The sequence below is a fragment of the Crinia signifera genome, unplaced genomic scaffold (genome assembly GCF_055691185.1).
Source record: "Crinia signifera unplaced genomic scaffold, ASM5569118v1 HAP2_SCAFFOLD_109, whole genome shotgun sequence".
Classification (NCBI taxonomy): Eukaryota; Metazoa; Chordata; class Amphibia; order Anura; family Myobatrachidae; genus Crinia; species Crinia signifera.
The window spans coordinates 330,108-344,415 of NW_028142003.1; the positions used below are offsets into that span (position 1 = coordinate 330,108).

Sequence of the window (14,308 nt, forward strand, 5' to 3'; positions counted from 1 at the left end):
GTGTCCGCGTCGCCACGGACACCTGTGAAGCCCGCGAGGGGACGCGTATAACTGTGAAGGTATCCGCGTCCGCTCGCCACACTTCGGGCACGGTGGCTCGCTGCGCTCGCCACACTATTCTATTCTCAACTCCACGCCGACGTGGATAGTAGGGCATGAAAAGGTCGGAGGACGCGTACCGCCGCCCCTCGCGGGCTCGCTGCGCTCGCCACACTTCGGGGTGGTGTGGATCGTGGGGTGGTGTTAAAAAATTTGGGGGGATATTTAATGGGTTAATTGTGGCTATTTGGGCTCTAAGGCCCATTTAACATTGAATCCTATGTGTAAATCGCGGGCATTGAGGCATTGGACCTAAAAATCGTGTCCATCGTGCCTTTTAACATAGATTCCTATGGCAAATCGGGGGCATCGCGTCGCGGCCATCGTGTGCACATTTATGGCTGGCCGCGACGCGACCGACGCGATTTCCATGTTTAACATGGGTTTCAATGGGAAATCGTGGGCATCGCGTCGGTCGCGTCGCGGCCAGCCATAAATGTACCCGCGATGGGCGCCGTGTTAGGTAAAGAGTACCGGAATAACTTTAATAACTGGATTTCCCCAGTGACGCACTGAACAGGTCAGTAGTAACACGCTCTTCTTTCTATCTTTTACTGGGTAAAACATAAAATTGCTTCGTACAATAGCATTTATCATCTTTGCCTTCTAATACAACTTGACACAACATTTATTTTTTATTAAACTGCTACAGAGTATTTCTCTCTGTTCTTCTAGCCTTGAACTAGAATGCAATGTATGTTTAAGAAGGAACGCCACTGCAATATATACAGTATCAATTTAAGATATTGCGCAATTTAACTTTAGAAGAACTTACCTAAATAGTCAATGACAATGCATGCATTTTGATCCTGAAAGTCTGTTAAAGTGTCTCTCTCTCTCTCTCTCTCTCTCTCTCTTTCTCTCTTGTAGTAAAATAAATATGGATCTTTTAAGTAATATAGCCTTCCTTTGTCTTTCAGGTATCCAATATTGCTACTACTACAGCTGGACTGATCCTTACGCTGGTAAGTTATTTAGAGAGAACTCCTAATACCATGTTCTCATTGCCGCCCCTGTAAGGTTTTTGTTGCCGGGTTTTTGGCGGGGCACAGAGCATCTCAGCTTACATACTGCACCTTAGACCCGGAAAATTCCCATGTCTGCCACGTTCATACAGCTTCCCCTGGTCTGCCTGCCAACAAGTGTGTGGAATATAAGAGCAGCTTTGATTGGCTGTATAAAAAGCAGCTTTGAGCAATGCTATGAGCTTGCTATTTTGCATCTTGTGAGAAAAACCTGGGTCTAGCCTGTTCACACTGCCCAAAAAAACCCTGCAAAAAACCTGTGTGAAATTACCAGGGCATTACACCCGGGAATTTCACTCACACCCGTTCACACTGAGACGGGATCTGGTCTACAGCAAGTTGGTCAACATAGGTTTAGGTCGACACAAGCATTAGGTCAACAGGGATGCAGTGCAAATCCTGGCGGTCAGAATCCTGACCGCCGAAATCCCGACACTTTCTCCCTCCGGGAGTGTCCACGACACCCCCGGAGGGAGAATAAATTAGTGTGCCGAGCGTAGCGAGCCCGCATGGGGGGGGGGAATAAATTATTGTGCCGAGCATATCGAGCCCGCAATGATGTCGGGATTTCGGCAGTCGGGATTCCGGCGTCGGGATTTTGAACGCCGGGATCCCGACCGCCGGGATTTAAAACTGAATCCGGTCAACAGTCTAGGTTGACAGTCAAAAGTTCGACATGGGGTTTTTCACAGATTATTTTAGCCGGCATGTGCCGACAGGCGGTATTTTATGCTCTACCATCCACTAGGGCGTTGCGGGAGAATAAAATAGTGTGCCGAAGCATGGTGAGTGATGCAAGCAATGCTGTGCATTGGAATTTGTGTCCATGTTGACTGTGTCGACATTTGGGTAAAAAAAAGGTGAAAAGTCCATGTCGACCTTTTGACTGTCGACGTAATGCTAGTGTCGACCTTAATCCATGTCGACCTTTCCCCATGTCGACCTAACTATGTCTTGCTGTAGACCAAACGATCCCAACCCACTGAGACACGAAACAGGAAATGACCACTTGCCCTGTAACATTCGCTTTTCTTTTTTTTATTATATGCAGTCCCACCGAATCCTTTCCTTTTTATACTGTACTTCGGCTGAAGTTGTTTAGCGTCTAACTATTATAGAATAGTCTCTCTGTATAGTGACTGTTTCTATTACTATTTAAAGCCAACTAGAACAGAGAAAATAGTTTCTTCTTTCTGCTCCTCTGTTCTTTCTGCCTGGTCTGGGCGACATGTCTGCTCAAAGAATTAACACCAGGGTCTCCTGGTGATGGAGAGAGGTATACAACTGTTCTCTCTGGAGCCCTTTTATTTCATTACTTTCCAATATCTGGCTATAGAACAGATAATTAGCCTTTACATTTAGTCCTGCTGAACCTTGTTCTCAGGCTACACTTCTATTACAGTGGATTGTAGTGCAGCTTCAAAAGCTTTTAAAATCAATCTCCTCCCTCCCTCTCCGTTGGCTTCTCAAATACTTCTAACTACAATTGTGAATAAATTGTTGCCGTTTCCTCTGTCCTTGACTGATAAGGCAGCAATGTTTATCTTTAGAATATACACTAGCCTGCAGACCAATGCTGTGAAATACCCTTCTCTCTGTAACACTAAAGGCCCCCATACACTAGGGCGACTTGTCCATAGGACAAGTCGCCCCCGACTTCCCCCTGAACTTCCCCGGCTGCTCCCCGGGGGAGCTTGATTAGATTGGCACTTGATGTGCCATTTTTTACATGTGATAAATTGTCTCGATTTATCACATGTAAAAAACCCGGGGAGCAGGGGGGGGGGGCTACAGAGGTGGGAGCAGGGGGGCTGGGGACGCTGCGGGCGACACGTCTGTGTCCCCCGCTGCTGGGGACGCTGCGGGGGACAGCATCTGTGCGAGGCGGTAGAGTGAGCAGGGGGGCTGGGGACGCTGCGGGGGACACGTCTGTGCGAGGCGGTAGAGGGAGCAGGGGGGGCTGGGGACGCGGCGCGGCTGCGGGGGACACAGGCGGCATAGAGCCGGGCAGGGGAAGCCGGCCGGGAGCTGTCAGTAATGAATAAAAAAAAAAAAGCCCATACAATGAATGGGCAGCCTGTGATTGGCTGCTGAGCGCTCTCTCAGCCAATTGCTGACTGGCTGAGAGAGCGCTCAGCCAATCACAGGCCGCCCATTCATTGTATGGGCTTTTTTTTTTTTATTCATTACTGACAGCTCCCGGCCGGCTTCCCCTGCCCGGCTCTATGCCGCCTGTGTCCCCCGCAGCCGCGCCGCGTCCCCAGCCCCCCCTGCTCCCTCCACCGCCGCGCCGCCCCACTAGGTCCCAAGTCGGGTGGTCGGACGTGCAGCAGGTCCGACCACCCGACGCAGATCCGATGCGCACGGGACCGCGCATCGGATCTGAGGGGACATCAAAACTAGCCGATTTTGGTCCGATTTCGGCCAGATCAGACTGATCTGGCTGAAATCTGACCAAAATCGGCTAGTGTATGGGGGCCTTAAAGCAATCAGTCAGTCTTATCCTGCATTCAGGACCGTATTAAAGGGGGGGGGGGGGGGTGTTTTTTTTTTTTTTTATATATAGCTAAAGGTTTTGTGCATGGGAGTGGGGTAATGCTGCAGCTTCACCTATCTGTCAATGTGACAATGATTAAAACATAAACCATAAAAAAACATATAACTCCCATCAGCAGGACCGGTGTTATTTTATGGGGATGTTGTCTGCTTCCCGGGGACTTCACTGCCACTAAAGCTACCTGTATTCTCCTCCTCTGTCCTGCTGTGCCCCCCGGATTATAGTGGTCAGCTCTATGCTGGGTTCTAGCACGGCTTGCTTAAAACAAGTATTTTTGCCAATTGACTTTTTGGGGATATTTTAATGACTTTATATGTTTTTATGGTTTCTTTTTTTTTTATCTTTTTTTATCTTTTAAGACTTCTTATTGACTTTTTAAAAGAAAGAAAAAGCACTTTGTTATGTAGAATATTCTTTAGAGAACACACAGACCTTTTACATTTTGTTGAGTTGAACTATTTTTTTTTTTTGAAGATCCAGCAGCAGTGGGTTAAAACTTCAGAGCTTGAGTTGTATTATCATTTTTAATTTTTAGGATGAAACATAAGTTTGGATATTAATTCACCTGTGCCATATTATATCCAATAATGCAAAGCAATGCTCATATATTTTAGGTGAGTCCCTGCTGCAATATTTTGGAAACTAATAGTACTTTAAGTGAAATACAGTTGAAAATTTAAGTAGGGAATAAAATAGGTTCTGTCTATCTATCTCCTATATATTCATAGGCTAGTGCTGCTCATCTCCCTATGGGGGGGTTCTAGTGTTTTGCACATCGGGGTCACTAGGTGTCCGATGGAGAAGTTTCAGTGTTGCACAGTGTTGGTGCGTACAGCCATGAATGCTGACATTACTGTGATGTTTCATGCTGCCAAATCTAAAGGCCACTACTCTGCTTATTCTTCTTGTCCTCTCTGCTGCTTTTGACACTGTGGACCACCCTCTCCTTCTCCAAATCCTTCACTCCCTTGGTCTGCGTGATACTGCTCTCTCCTGGCTGTAGTACCTCTTTGATCGTTCCTTCTTGGTCTCCTCTCATGAACTACCCCCCCCCCCCTTCCACTAACCGTTGGTGTCCCACAAGGTTCTGTCCTTGGTCCTCTCCTTTTTTCTCTGTCTACATCCTCTTTAGGTGAGCTCATTAGTTTTTTTGACTTCCAATATCATCTCTATGCTGATGATACTCAAATCTACCTTGCCTCCCCTGACCTTTCCCCCGCTCTCCTCACTTGTATATCCACCTGTCTCTCTGCTAACTCTTCCTGGATGTTCCAGCGCTTTCTCAAACTTAACATGTCCAAGACTGAGATGATCATCTTCCCACCCTCCCGCACAACCTCACATCTCACAATCTCATTATCTATTATTGGCACGACTATCACCTCTAGCCCCCAAGTACGCTGTCTTGGAGTAATCCTTGACTCCTCTCTCTCCTTCAAACCACATATTCAGTACCTCTCACAAACCTGCCATTTTCATCTCAAAAATCTTTCCAGAATTAGACTTTTTCTCACCCAAGATGCCACTAAGACCATTATCCACTCACTGATCATATACAGGCTGGACTACCGCAATCTCCTCCTAACAGGTATCCCTGACAAATGCCTGTCCACTCCAATCTATCCACAATACTGCAGCCCGACTCATCTTCCTCGCCAAATGCTCTACCTCCACCTACCCTCTTCTACAAGCCCTTCACTCAAAAATCTGACCTTATATCCCTTTACACTCCCAATAGTCCCCTTCGCTAGGCTAACACCTGTCGGCTTTTCTGACGACTTATTCCCTCCTCCCACTCCTACCTCCAAGATTTTTCACGTGCTGCTCCCTTACTCTGGAATACTCTACCTCTCCCCCTCAGACTCTCCACTTCTATACAGAACTTCAAACGGGCTCTTAAGACCCACTTCTTCACCAAACCCAGCAAACTGTCTTTCTAACCTTCTGTTCCTCGCCCTATCTACCCCTCTTATGTCACCCCTGTCTGTTTGCCCCCCTCTTTAGAATGTAAGCTCTCACGAGCAGGGACCTCTTACCTCATGTGGTTATCCTTTCTTACTTCAGTAGTCTTCCACTGCACCAAAGCATGCTGTTTGCTGCCACCTGGATACTTATGTTGCAGTAATTGGCTGATGTTCATTTACCCTGTATTTGTCCTGTATTATCCTCAACTGTAAAGGTCCCCATACATCTACAGATCGATTGTCAGATTGGGCTGGTTGGAACAAAATCCTGTCAATGGATGCGAGCAAATTACATCTGACCATTTGCTTTGAATTGCTGGAAAACTGCCAAAAACTGCCATTCAGATATTACCAGGATTTTGTTCCAACCAGCCCAATCTGACAATCGATCTGTAGATGTATGGCAGCCTTTAGTCATTTATTATGTGTACTCTGTAACTGGGCGCTGTGGAACCCTTGTGGCGCCATATAAATAAAGGATAATAATAATTTTTTGATGGGCTGATAACGACCACAAAAGATTAGTTAATGTTCATTATGAACCTTTCATAAGACAGACTCACAAATACATTCAGCAATAAACAACATTATAGGCAGCAGTGTCTTCATTTTAAAATTATTTTTTTTATCAGGTTTTGTATATGTGTCTATTTAGATTATAGTTTAGCATTAAATCATTGGGAGGTTACTGTTGCTGATATGCAGGACGGGACTTTCTGCTGACTCTCTGTCTGGACAATAGGTGACTCCTAAAACAAAAGGTCCCATTGGTGACATAACAGGAGCCCAGAGGCTGCTGTGACCTTATTAGAATACAAGGTGTTACCCTGCCAGGGTGTAATTATCATTTCCCATTGTAGTAAGTAACTTTAGGAATATTTACACCTCATTTACAAGACAAGGAGCTGGGCAGGAGGAGCTGCTGTGGTGAAGCACTGTATACTAATGTTATGTGACCCTAATTTACATGTTACCATGGGCCTCAGATCCCTAGCAGCTCTAGTTATCTGGGTACTGACTCCAGTGTAATATTGGACGCTGGCAAAATCAGGCCGCGTTTGAGTGTATATTCTGGCACTGAGTGCTCTGCTATGTTGGGGACATCATACCTAAGGCACCGGGATCAGTTATGCAGTATGCAGTAAATGCCAGAACCATAATATATATAATAATGCTGGGCTACTGAAGGGTGGAAGTTCAGCAGAAGTCAGATGGCAGCTGCACTGCACTTGCCAGGTACAGGGAGGGCAAATGGGATCAGTACTCCTGGGCCACCCTCTAGCTAGGGGCCCCCTGTGGTTGGAATGTATTTTTCACATCAGTAATGACAAGTGCAAGGGGTCCCCCTGTCGAAAATTCCCCGGGCCCCCTGAAGGCTTAATCTGGCACTGCCTTATGGCAGAAATCAGGCTGAAAAGCAGGCGGAAGTGATGTATGAAAGCATTTCATCTCCTTGGCAACACTTTCCTCTGCTAACTGCCCCTGCTCACACTCCTCTCCTAACATAGGCGAATCTAGAAAAATGCTAATGGGTGGCGCGCAAAAAGGGTGTGTGGCCTAATTTCAGGGTGTGTGGCTTAATATGGGCAAAATAAGACTAATAATAAGCTGCCCGGCTTTATAGTAAAAGCAGCAGCAGCCTGGTCTGTCGCTATTTTCAGACACGCTGAGGATATTGCAGGGCTGACACGCAAGGAGGCCACTCACCAAGTCACAGGAGGGCAGCAGCTGGAGCAGGGACCGGCGCCTGCGGCTGAAGTGAGCGAGTTGCAGAGGCTGAATGGAGGCACTGTCTGGGTACCGCCCGTCGCTAGGTCCCCAGAGAGCCACAGAGCAGCCCGGCGGCGGTGGAGGGTGGATGTGCGGGAGCGGAAGCCCAGGCAGGAAACCTCAGATGCAGGATGGGCTGCCTCCAACAGCTCGTGATCTGGCAGCCGCACCTGATTGGCTGCCGGACCACGAGCTCCTATTTGCTCGCAGCCATCCAGACTAGGGAGAAATTATAATAGTAACGGAGCAGGGCCGGGTCACCAGGCTGCTGCTGCTGATTTGAAAGGTAGAGATGATCCAGCCACAGAGCGTACAGACAGCGCTCTATGCCGGGCAGTCTGATGGGTCTTCAGGTCCTGCCACTGGGACTCAAATTTTGCGGCAATTTCCAGCCGATATAATGTCTGTTGGGGAAAGGAGTAAGCAATGCAAGAGTAATGGGGGAACAACACGTCTCTCACCCGTGGCGTGCTCACTCTCCTTTCTATCAAGGGGACGGTATTTTGTATCTGTAGCTGTGGATGAGCAGGTCTGTGTGGAGTTTAGATGGTAGTTTGGATTCTGCGGCTCTTTAACCGCAGTGCTGTTACACAAGGTAACCTCCGACCAATTCCTCCCACTCATGGGGTGCTCTAATTGACAGAAAGCAGTGGACACACTGGTGCGGCAGCAAGATGATTCCATGACAGGAGGGAATATTTTATCAGCACAATATCAGCAGATGTGTGAATGGACTCTTCAAATGATAGATCTTCCCACCAATAATGTATGCCATTAAATTTAATGCCGTTAACTTTATAGCCTCCCTCCTACCCCTCCCCGCCCCATCCGTGCATGCCTTCCTATCTTTCTGACATGCCTCTCCCCCTCCCAAGCCTGTCCCCCCTCCCATAACCAACACCCCCCTTCTCTCCGCCCCTTCTCTCCCCCTCCCCCCCATTTACTTTTTTTGGGGACAATAAATATAATGACCACGAGCTGGGGGTCCTCCCCCACTCCTGTTTCTCTATGTTTGCCCCAAGTGAACCCTCCTTATACCAAATGGTTAATTTATAAGCGCCTTGTGCCAAAGGTTGTACCCCAGCAATTAATATATCATATACAGTTAAATTTCTTGATATGACAAGAAAGAAACCAAAAGAGAGAGGAGAAAAGTGGGGAAGAGAAAAAAAAAACACAAAAAAGCTCAGCCCTCAGGAGCGAGGGAGAAAAACCATTCCTTTTCTCTATCAGTACTAATATTCTGGGCAAAGTCCATTTTCCGAAAGTTCATTTACATATCGCCGTATTCTTAACTGGAATTCACCATGCATTATGCTGGGAAATTACCATCTAACCAGCTTGCAGCCTCTTTAGGCGTATTAAAGAACTTTGTTGAGCCATCATGTACCACGCAGAGTTTTGCTGGGAACATCATTGAATATTGCAGGTCCAACTCTCTTAAACGTTTTTTAATAGAGTAGAACTGGGCCCTTTCCCGTTGAACTTCTCCTGCATAATCCGGGAAGATGGATACCTTTATTTTGTCCCAGGTCGGAGGGCCTTTATTTCTGGCCATTTTCAGTATTGTATACTGAATAGTGCAGTAGCTTAATAATAAAGGTGCGGGGCAGCGACCCTAGGGGGAGAGCTCTCATGGGTATTCTATGGGCTCTTTCCACCATAAAGAATTTGGAGAAGGCCTCCTGCCCATAGGTGCCAATTAGCCATTTATGTATAAACTGTTCAGGGTTTTGTCCTTCAGCTTTTTCTGGCAACCCCACAAATCTCAAATTGTTTCTGCGGAGGCGCCCCTCCATATCAGTAATTTTGGCGTTAATGGATTTTATTTGAGAGGCGATATCGTCCATCTTCCCTAATAAAGGAGTGATCACGTTCTCCAGAGCTGAGGTGCGATTTTCCACCTCCATTACCCATTCCCGGATCTGTTGTACTGTCTGCTTTATCAGATTTAGATCCTCCTGGACTTTTTCAATTTTATTGGTCAAGCGGCCTTCACTGGCAGCTAATGCGATAACACCTTTTGTATAGAGGCAACACTCTGCTCTATAGGTTTTTCACCTTCAGGGGGGGTAAAAGGGTGGGAACTTTGTTGGAGTTACCGGGGGCCTTGCATATTTTGCGAGGTGATTTGCAGCTGCCACGTTTTGTGTTTTCCCCATTTTATTTTTGCCCCTTTTTTGTTTGTCTGGGGGGTAATACACAATAGAAGGAAGAGGGGGGGGGGAGATGTGGACCTGTGTCTGTAGTTAAATGGTTCAGAGCCACGTGGTTGTCATGCAGTATTATCTAGAGTATATTTAGTATTCAAAGGTAAACAGCACAGAGATAATATTGTACTGTTCTCACTCAGCCCTGTGGCAGGTGGCTCCAATCTGCTGCCGCCACTCTCCACTGCCCCAACGTCCCCCAGGCTCTGGGTCCAACAAGATAATGGTCTCCCCTCGCTCCACTCCACTGTGTCCGCAGCCTGCAGTCTCCCCTGTCCCCTTCCAGTTGCTGCGGCTTGCTGCTGTGATAACGGAGCCGGCTCTCTCACAGCCACTCCGTCACTCAGTCAATGAGCGACTCTTTCCGGCTCACTCGTCGGTGTCTGCCCGCACACTGCTCCATCCAACCTCCGTCACTCGTCCACTGTGCGGCTCCTTCCGGCTACCTCCCGACACGCTTGTCGGCATTCACCCGGCTTCCTCCTGCACACTGCTCGCTCCAGCCTTCGGGACCCCCCTCCTCCTCTGAGCTAGCGGCCATGCCAAGGTACCTGGAATTTAGCTCGGCACTGGGCAGGATTAGACAGGTTCATCCGGGGTAGCTGAATTTTAGCTGTACAGGATATTGGAGCGGGAGAGGACACCGTCTTCCGACCTACTCCCTGCTCGCCGTGGTCACGCCCCCTCAGTTTCAAACAGTTGTAATTGTATTTGATTCTACCAATCCATAAATAAAATTAAATTAAAATTGGACATTCAGATTATTTTTGTGTTGTTCCAGAATCCTTAGTGATTAAAATTGTGATGGTGTAATAGAAGTTATTAGTGAAAGTATAATATATAGGGCGGTATTCAATGAGCCTGATTCGCCAGGTTTTTATGGCGAATTTGTGTTGCTTGGCGAATTTCTGACAAAAACGGTGAATCACCCTATTCAATGACCACATGGCGAATACATGTGAAGGTTTTTTTCGCCATGATTCACCGAGTAGCAATCGCTATCTTTTTATGGTGAAGTGGAATGTGAACTTTTAAAATAAAGTGTTTTGTTTTTTACATTTGGTGTCAAAAAATCAGGAATTTTATTCTGAGGAGGGGCATGCTATTTTTATTCATGCGTTGTAAGCACATGAATATATATTTAATTTTAAAATAATATTTTTTTTTTTTTTTTTACACAGCAGCCAGCAGGGGGCGCCGGAGCCTAGCCGCTCATTACATATTCATATATTCACTGCACGATCATTACGTTCGTGTGTAGTGAATATACGCCCCCCTGCTGGCACCCCCGGGGGGGCAGCCTGTGCTGCCTGGCACCCGGGGAGCCCACCTAACCCCCCACAAAGGTCTAGGCTAGGCAGAGAGACTACCATCTCTCTGCCTGGCACCGTCTTCAGGCTCCCTGCGGCAATCGCCGCAGGAGCTCATATTCGCCAGTCAGGGGCTCGCTGCCCCTGACTCGTTGAATACCGGAGCCCGCCGGCTCCGGAACGTGGCGAATGTGCAGCGAATCCAAAAAAGGATTCGCTGCACCTCGCAGGTATTCACATTGAATACCGCCCAAAGAGTATTTCAAGCACCATTACAAGCAGCAGTGTCTTCATTTAAAATTACTTTTGATCAGGTTTTCTATATATATGTCTATTTCTATTATAGTTTAGCACTGAATCATTGTGAGGTTCCTACTGACTGGCTGCCCAGACAATAGGATACTCCTAAACAAAGATCCTTTGGTGACATAACAGGAGGCCAGAGGCTGCTGTGATCTAATTACAATACAAGGTGTTACCCTGCCAGGGTGTAATTAGCATTTCCCATTGTAGTAAGTGGCTTTAGGAATATTTACACCTCATTTACAAGACAAGGAGCTGGGCAGGAGGAGCTGCTGTGGTGAATGACTGTATACTAATGTTATGTGACCCTAATTTACATGTCACCTCTCAGTGTGAGAATTCCTGCAGGGCATCCTGGGAACTACTGAGGAGAGATGGGGAGGAGTGACTATAAATAGGCTGTATCAGGCCACTGGGAGCTGATGGAGGAGCTGCTGTATCAGTTACTGGTTGGAGAGCTGGGAGGACGGAGGAGTAAGAGAGAGACAGAGGAAGGATCCCCAGAGTAAGGTAATTATATTATACATAAGATTATACTGATACATAATCAAATGTGTGCAGATATTGTCTTATCATATATACTTAAAGCGTTTTACTTTAACAATGGTTACATATAATGCTATAATCGTATAATTATATATGGAAGGGTATCCTACTGGTAACATTATAGTCTACATTTTTATATTATCTGTTAACATTGTATTTAAAAATAAATATTATTTTTTTACACTGTACAACATATAATACCACATTAGCCAGATATGTAGCAGCTGGGATAACTTAGTTGTTGCATAATGTTAGATAATAATCTTGCACCCCCTGCCCACATGTATAACACTTACTTCTCCAACGTCCCATGTTACAGCTGCAGCACCAGATCACAACACTTGGGGAATTGTGCAGCAGCTGTATACACAGATATATACACTATAGAGAAGTCTCCAGGTACAAGAAGCAGCAGCCATGTTCCTAGAGACTGGCACATGTTCTGTAGACTCTGGCACAATGTCAGTTTCTAATTTACTCAGGGCTGGGATTACAAGTAGGCAGCTGCCTAGGGCAGAAGGATCGGGGGGCATTGACTCTGCCTTTCATAAAATTAAGGACGGCGAGCGCAGCCAGCGGACACAGATACCTTCAAAGGTATACGCGTCCCCTCGCGGGCTTCACAGGTGTCCGTGTCCCCTCGCCTCGCTTCGGGCTCGGTGGATCGCTGCTCTTGCTACACTTTCTATTCTCAACTCCACGCCGACGGCTTAATGCAGGTGATTGCTGTCAGGGGCAAACACAGGATTTTCATGGGGTTTCTGTACATGAACAAATCTATATATACAGACACATACCTCCCAAATGTCCCATTTTTTTGCGGGACCTTCCCATTGTTTAGGGACAGTCTCCTGTGCCTCCCGGGCCCAGCAGTGTCCCACGTGGGGAAGGGGGGGGGGGGCAGTTGGGAATCCTCCCAGCTTACAAGCTCACACACAGCATCTATTCCCTTCTGTTTGGGGGGACAACAGCAATGCAGAGGGCAAACCTGGGGGTGTGGCCTGAGGTCACAGCATCCCTGCAAGGACATGCCCCCTTTTCATAGACAATGCCTATTTTCCTGTTTCTCTGCATGACTGTCCCTCTTCCGAGCCCCCAGAAGTTGGGAGGTGTGCAGGCACACACTTTTGTACTTTTATACACACACACACCATGTTCAATATATAAAGTAACACTATTACTGTAATAGTAGAATTACCTCAGTTACCTACAGCTATTTTTTTTCTTGCAGCACAAATAAGTAATTGGATTTTCATTTGGAAGACATTTTGGAAAGCAACACAGATAAATCCACCAGACATCATTTTTCTACCTCTGGAGGATTCCCAAAAGCTATTCTCTGTATAGTAGAAACCTTCTACAGCTTATTTGTTTTTGATCTATTACATGATGAGTCTGAAAGGAGAGAGACCACATCTGTGCTCTGAGTGTGACTAAGGCTTTACATGTAAATCAGCGCTTCTCAGACATCAGAGGAGTCACACAGGAGAGAAACCATTTACATGTTCTGAATGCAGCAAGTGTTTTACACAGAGGTGTGACCTGATTAGACATCACAATATTCACACAGGAGAGAAACCATTTAGTTGCTCAGAATGCAGCAAGTGTTTTACAGAAAAGTCACATCTAGTTACACATCAGAGGAGTCACACAGGAGAGAAACCATTTAAATGTTCTGAATGTAGCAAGTGCTTTACACAGATAAACAACCTTGTTAGACATCAGAGGAGTCACACTGGAGAGAAACCATTTAGTTGCTCAGAATGCAGCAAGTGTTTTGCACATAAGCATCATCTAGTTATACATCTGAAAATTCACACTCGACAGAATTAATTTATATGCTCTCTATCTTGTCACTGTTTCTCAAGATCCCTTGAATCACCGAGATGGCTACCTCCTAACTGTCCCACTTTCCTCGGGACTGATTATGCTCAGGAGGGGGGACCCCACACAATTTTGTTTTCATTTTTTGACACAAAATTGCCCATTTCCTCATATGGGTTCTCAATCTGCATAACCTTTCAATTTATCAAAAATGCACACTCACATAAACGGCAGAATAGTGGGGACATATTTACCAATTTCAACATATTTACTAAGACATCACAACAACCGCTCCAACCACCACAACGGCCGCCAATGCTGGAGGATGAAGCCGGAATTATACTGGAGACAGTGGAGTCTTTGGATCCTGTGGAGGAAGCAACACAGCCAGCCATCGCACAAAGGCCACCAAGCATCCTGCCACTCCAACATATCCCACTTACCCAACCAGCCCCTACAGCCCCTACTGCAGATGAGCTGGCAAGGTCATTAGACACCTTCATACACAAGCAGGTGGAGTTCATGCAAAACCAAAGTCATCAAATGCACAACATGCAGAAGTTTCCCAACAAATCCATAAGGTAGCCAACACTGTCCGCATAAGTGCTGGTGCACAAATACGTATGGCTGCCACTCTGGATACACGACTATCAGAAATCAGCCAGGGCTTAAGGGCCCAAACAGATTCACTAAGGACACT

At 46.5% G+C, this 14,308-nt stretch overlaps 1 long non-coding RNA gene and 1 pseudogene across 1 annotated transcript; both read left to right on the forward strand.

Annotated features, from left to right (window-relative positions):
* The first annotated feature begins 1,016 nt into the window (after positions 1-1,016).
* Positions 1,017-13,193, forward strand: LOC146052151 (uncharacterized). The gene is made up of 3 exons (XR_014467204.1): positions 1,017-1,064; positions 11,570-11,748; positions 13,016-13,193. It is a non-coding gene; the product is annotated as an uncharacterized LOC146052151 (long non-coding RNA).
* Positions 13,194-13,197: 4 nt separating this feature from the next.
* LOC146052156 (uncharacterized) overlaps positions 13,198-14,308 on the forward strand; it is a 47,277-nt pseudogene continuing 46,166 nt past the window's right edge.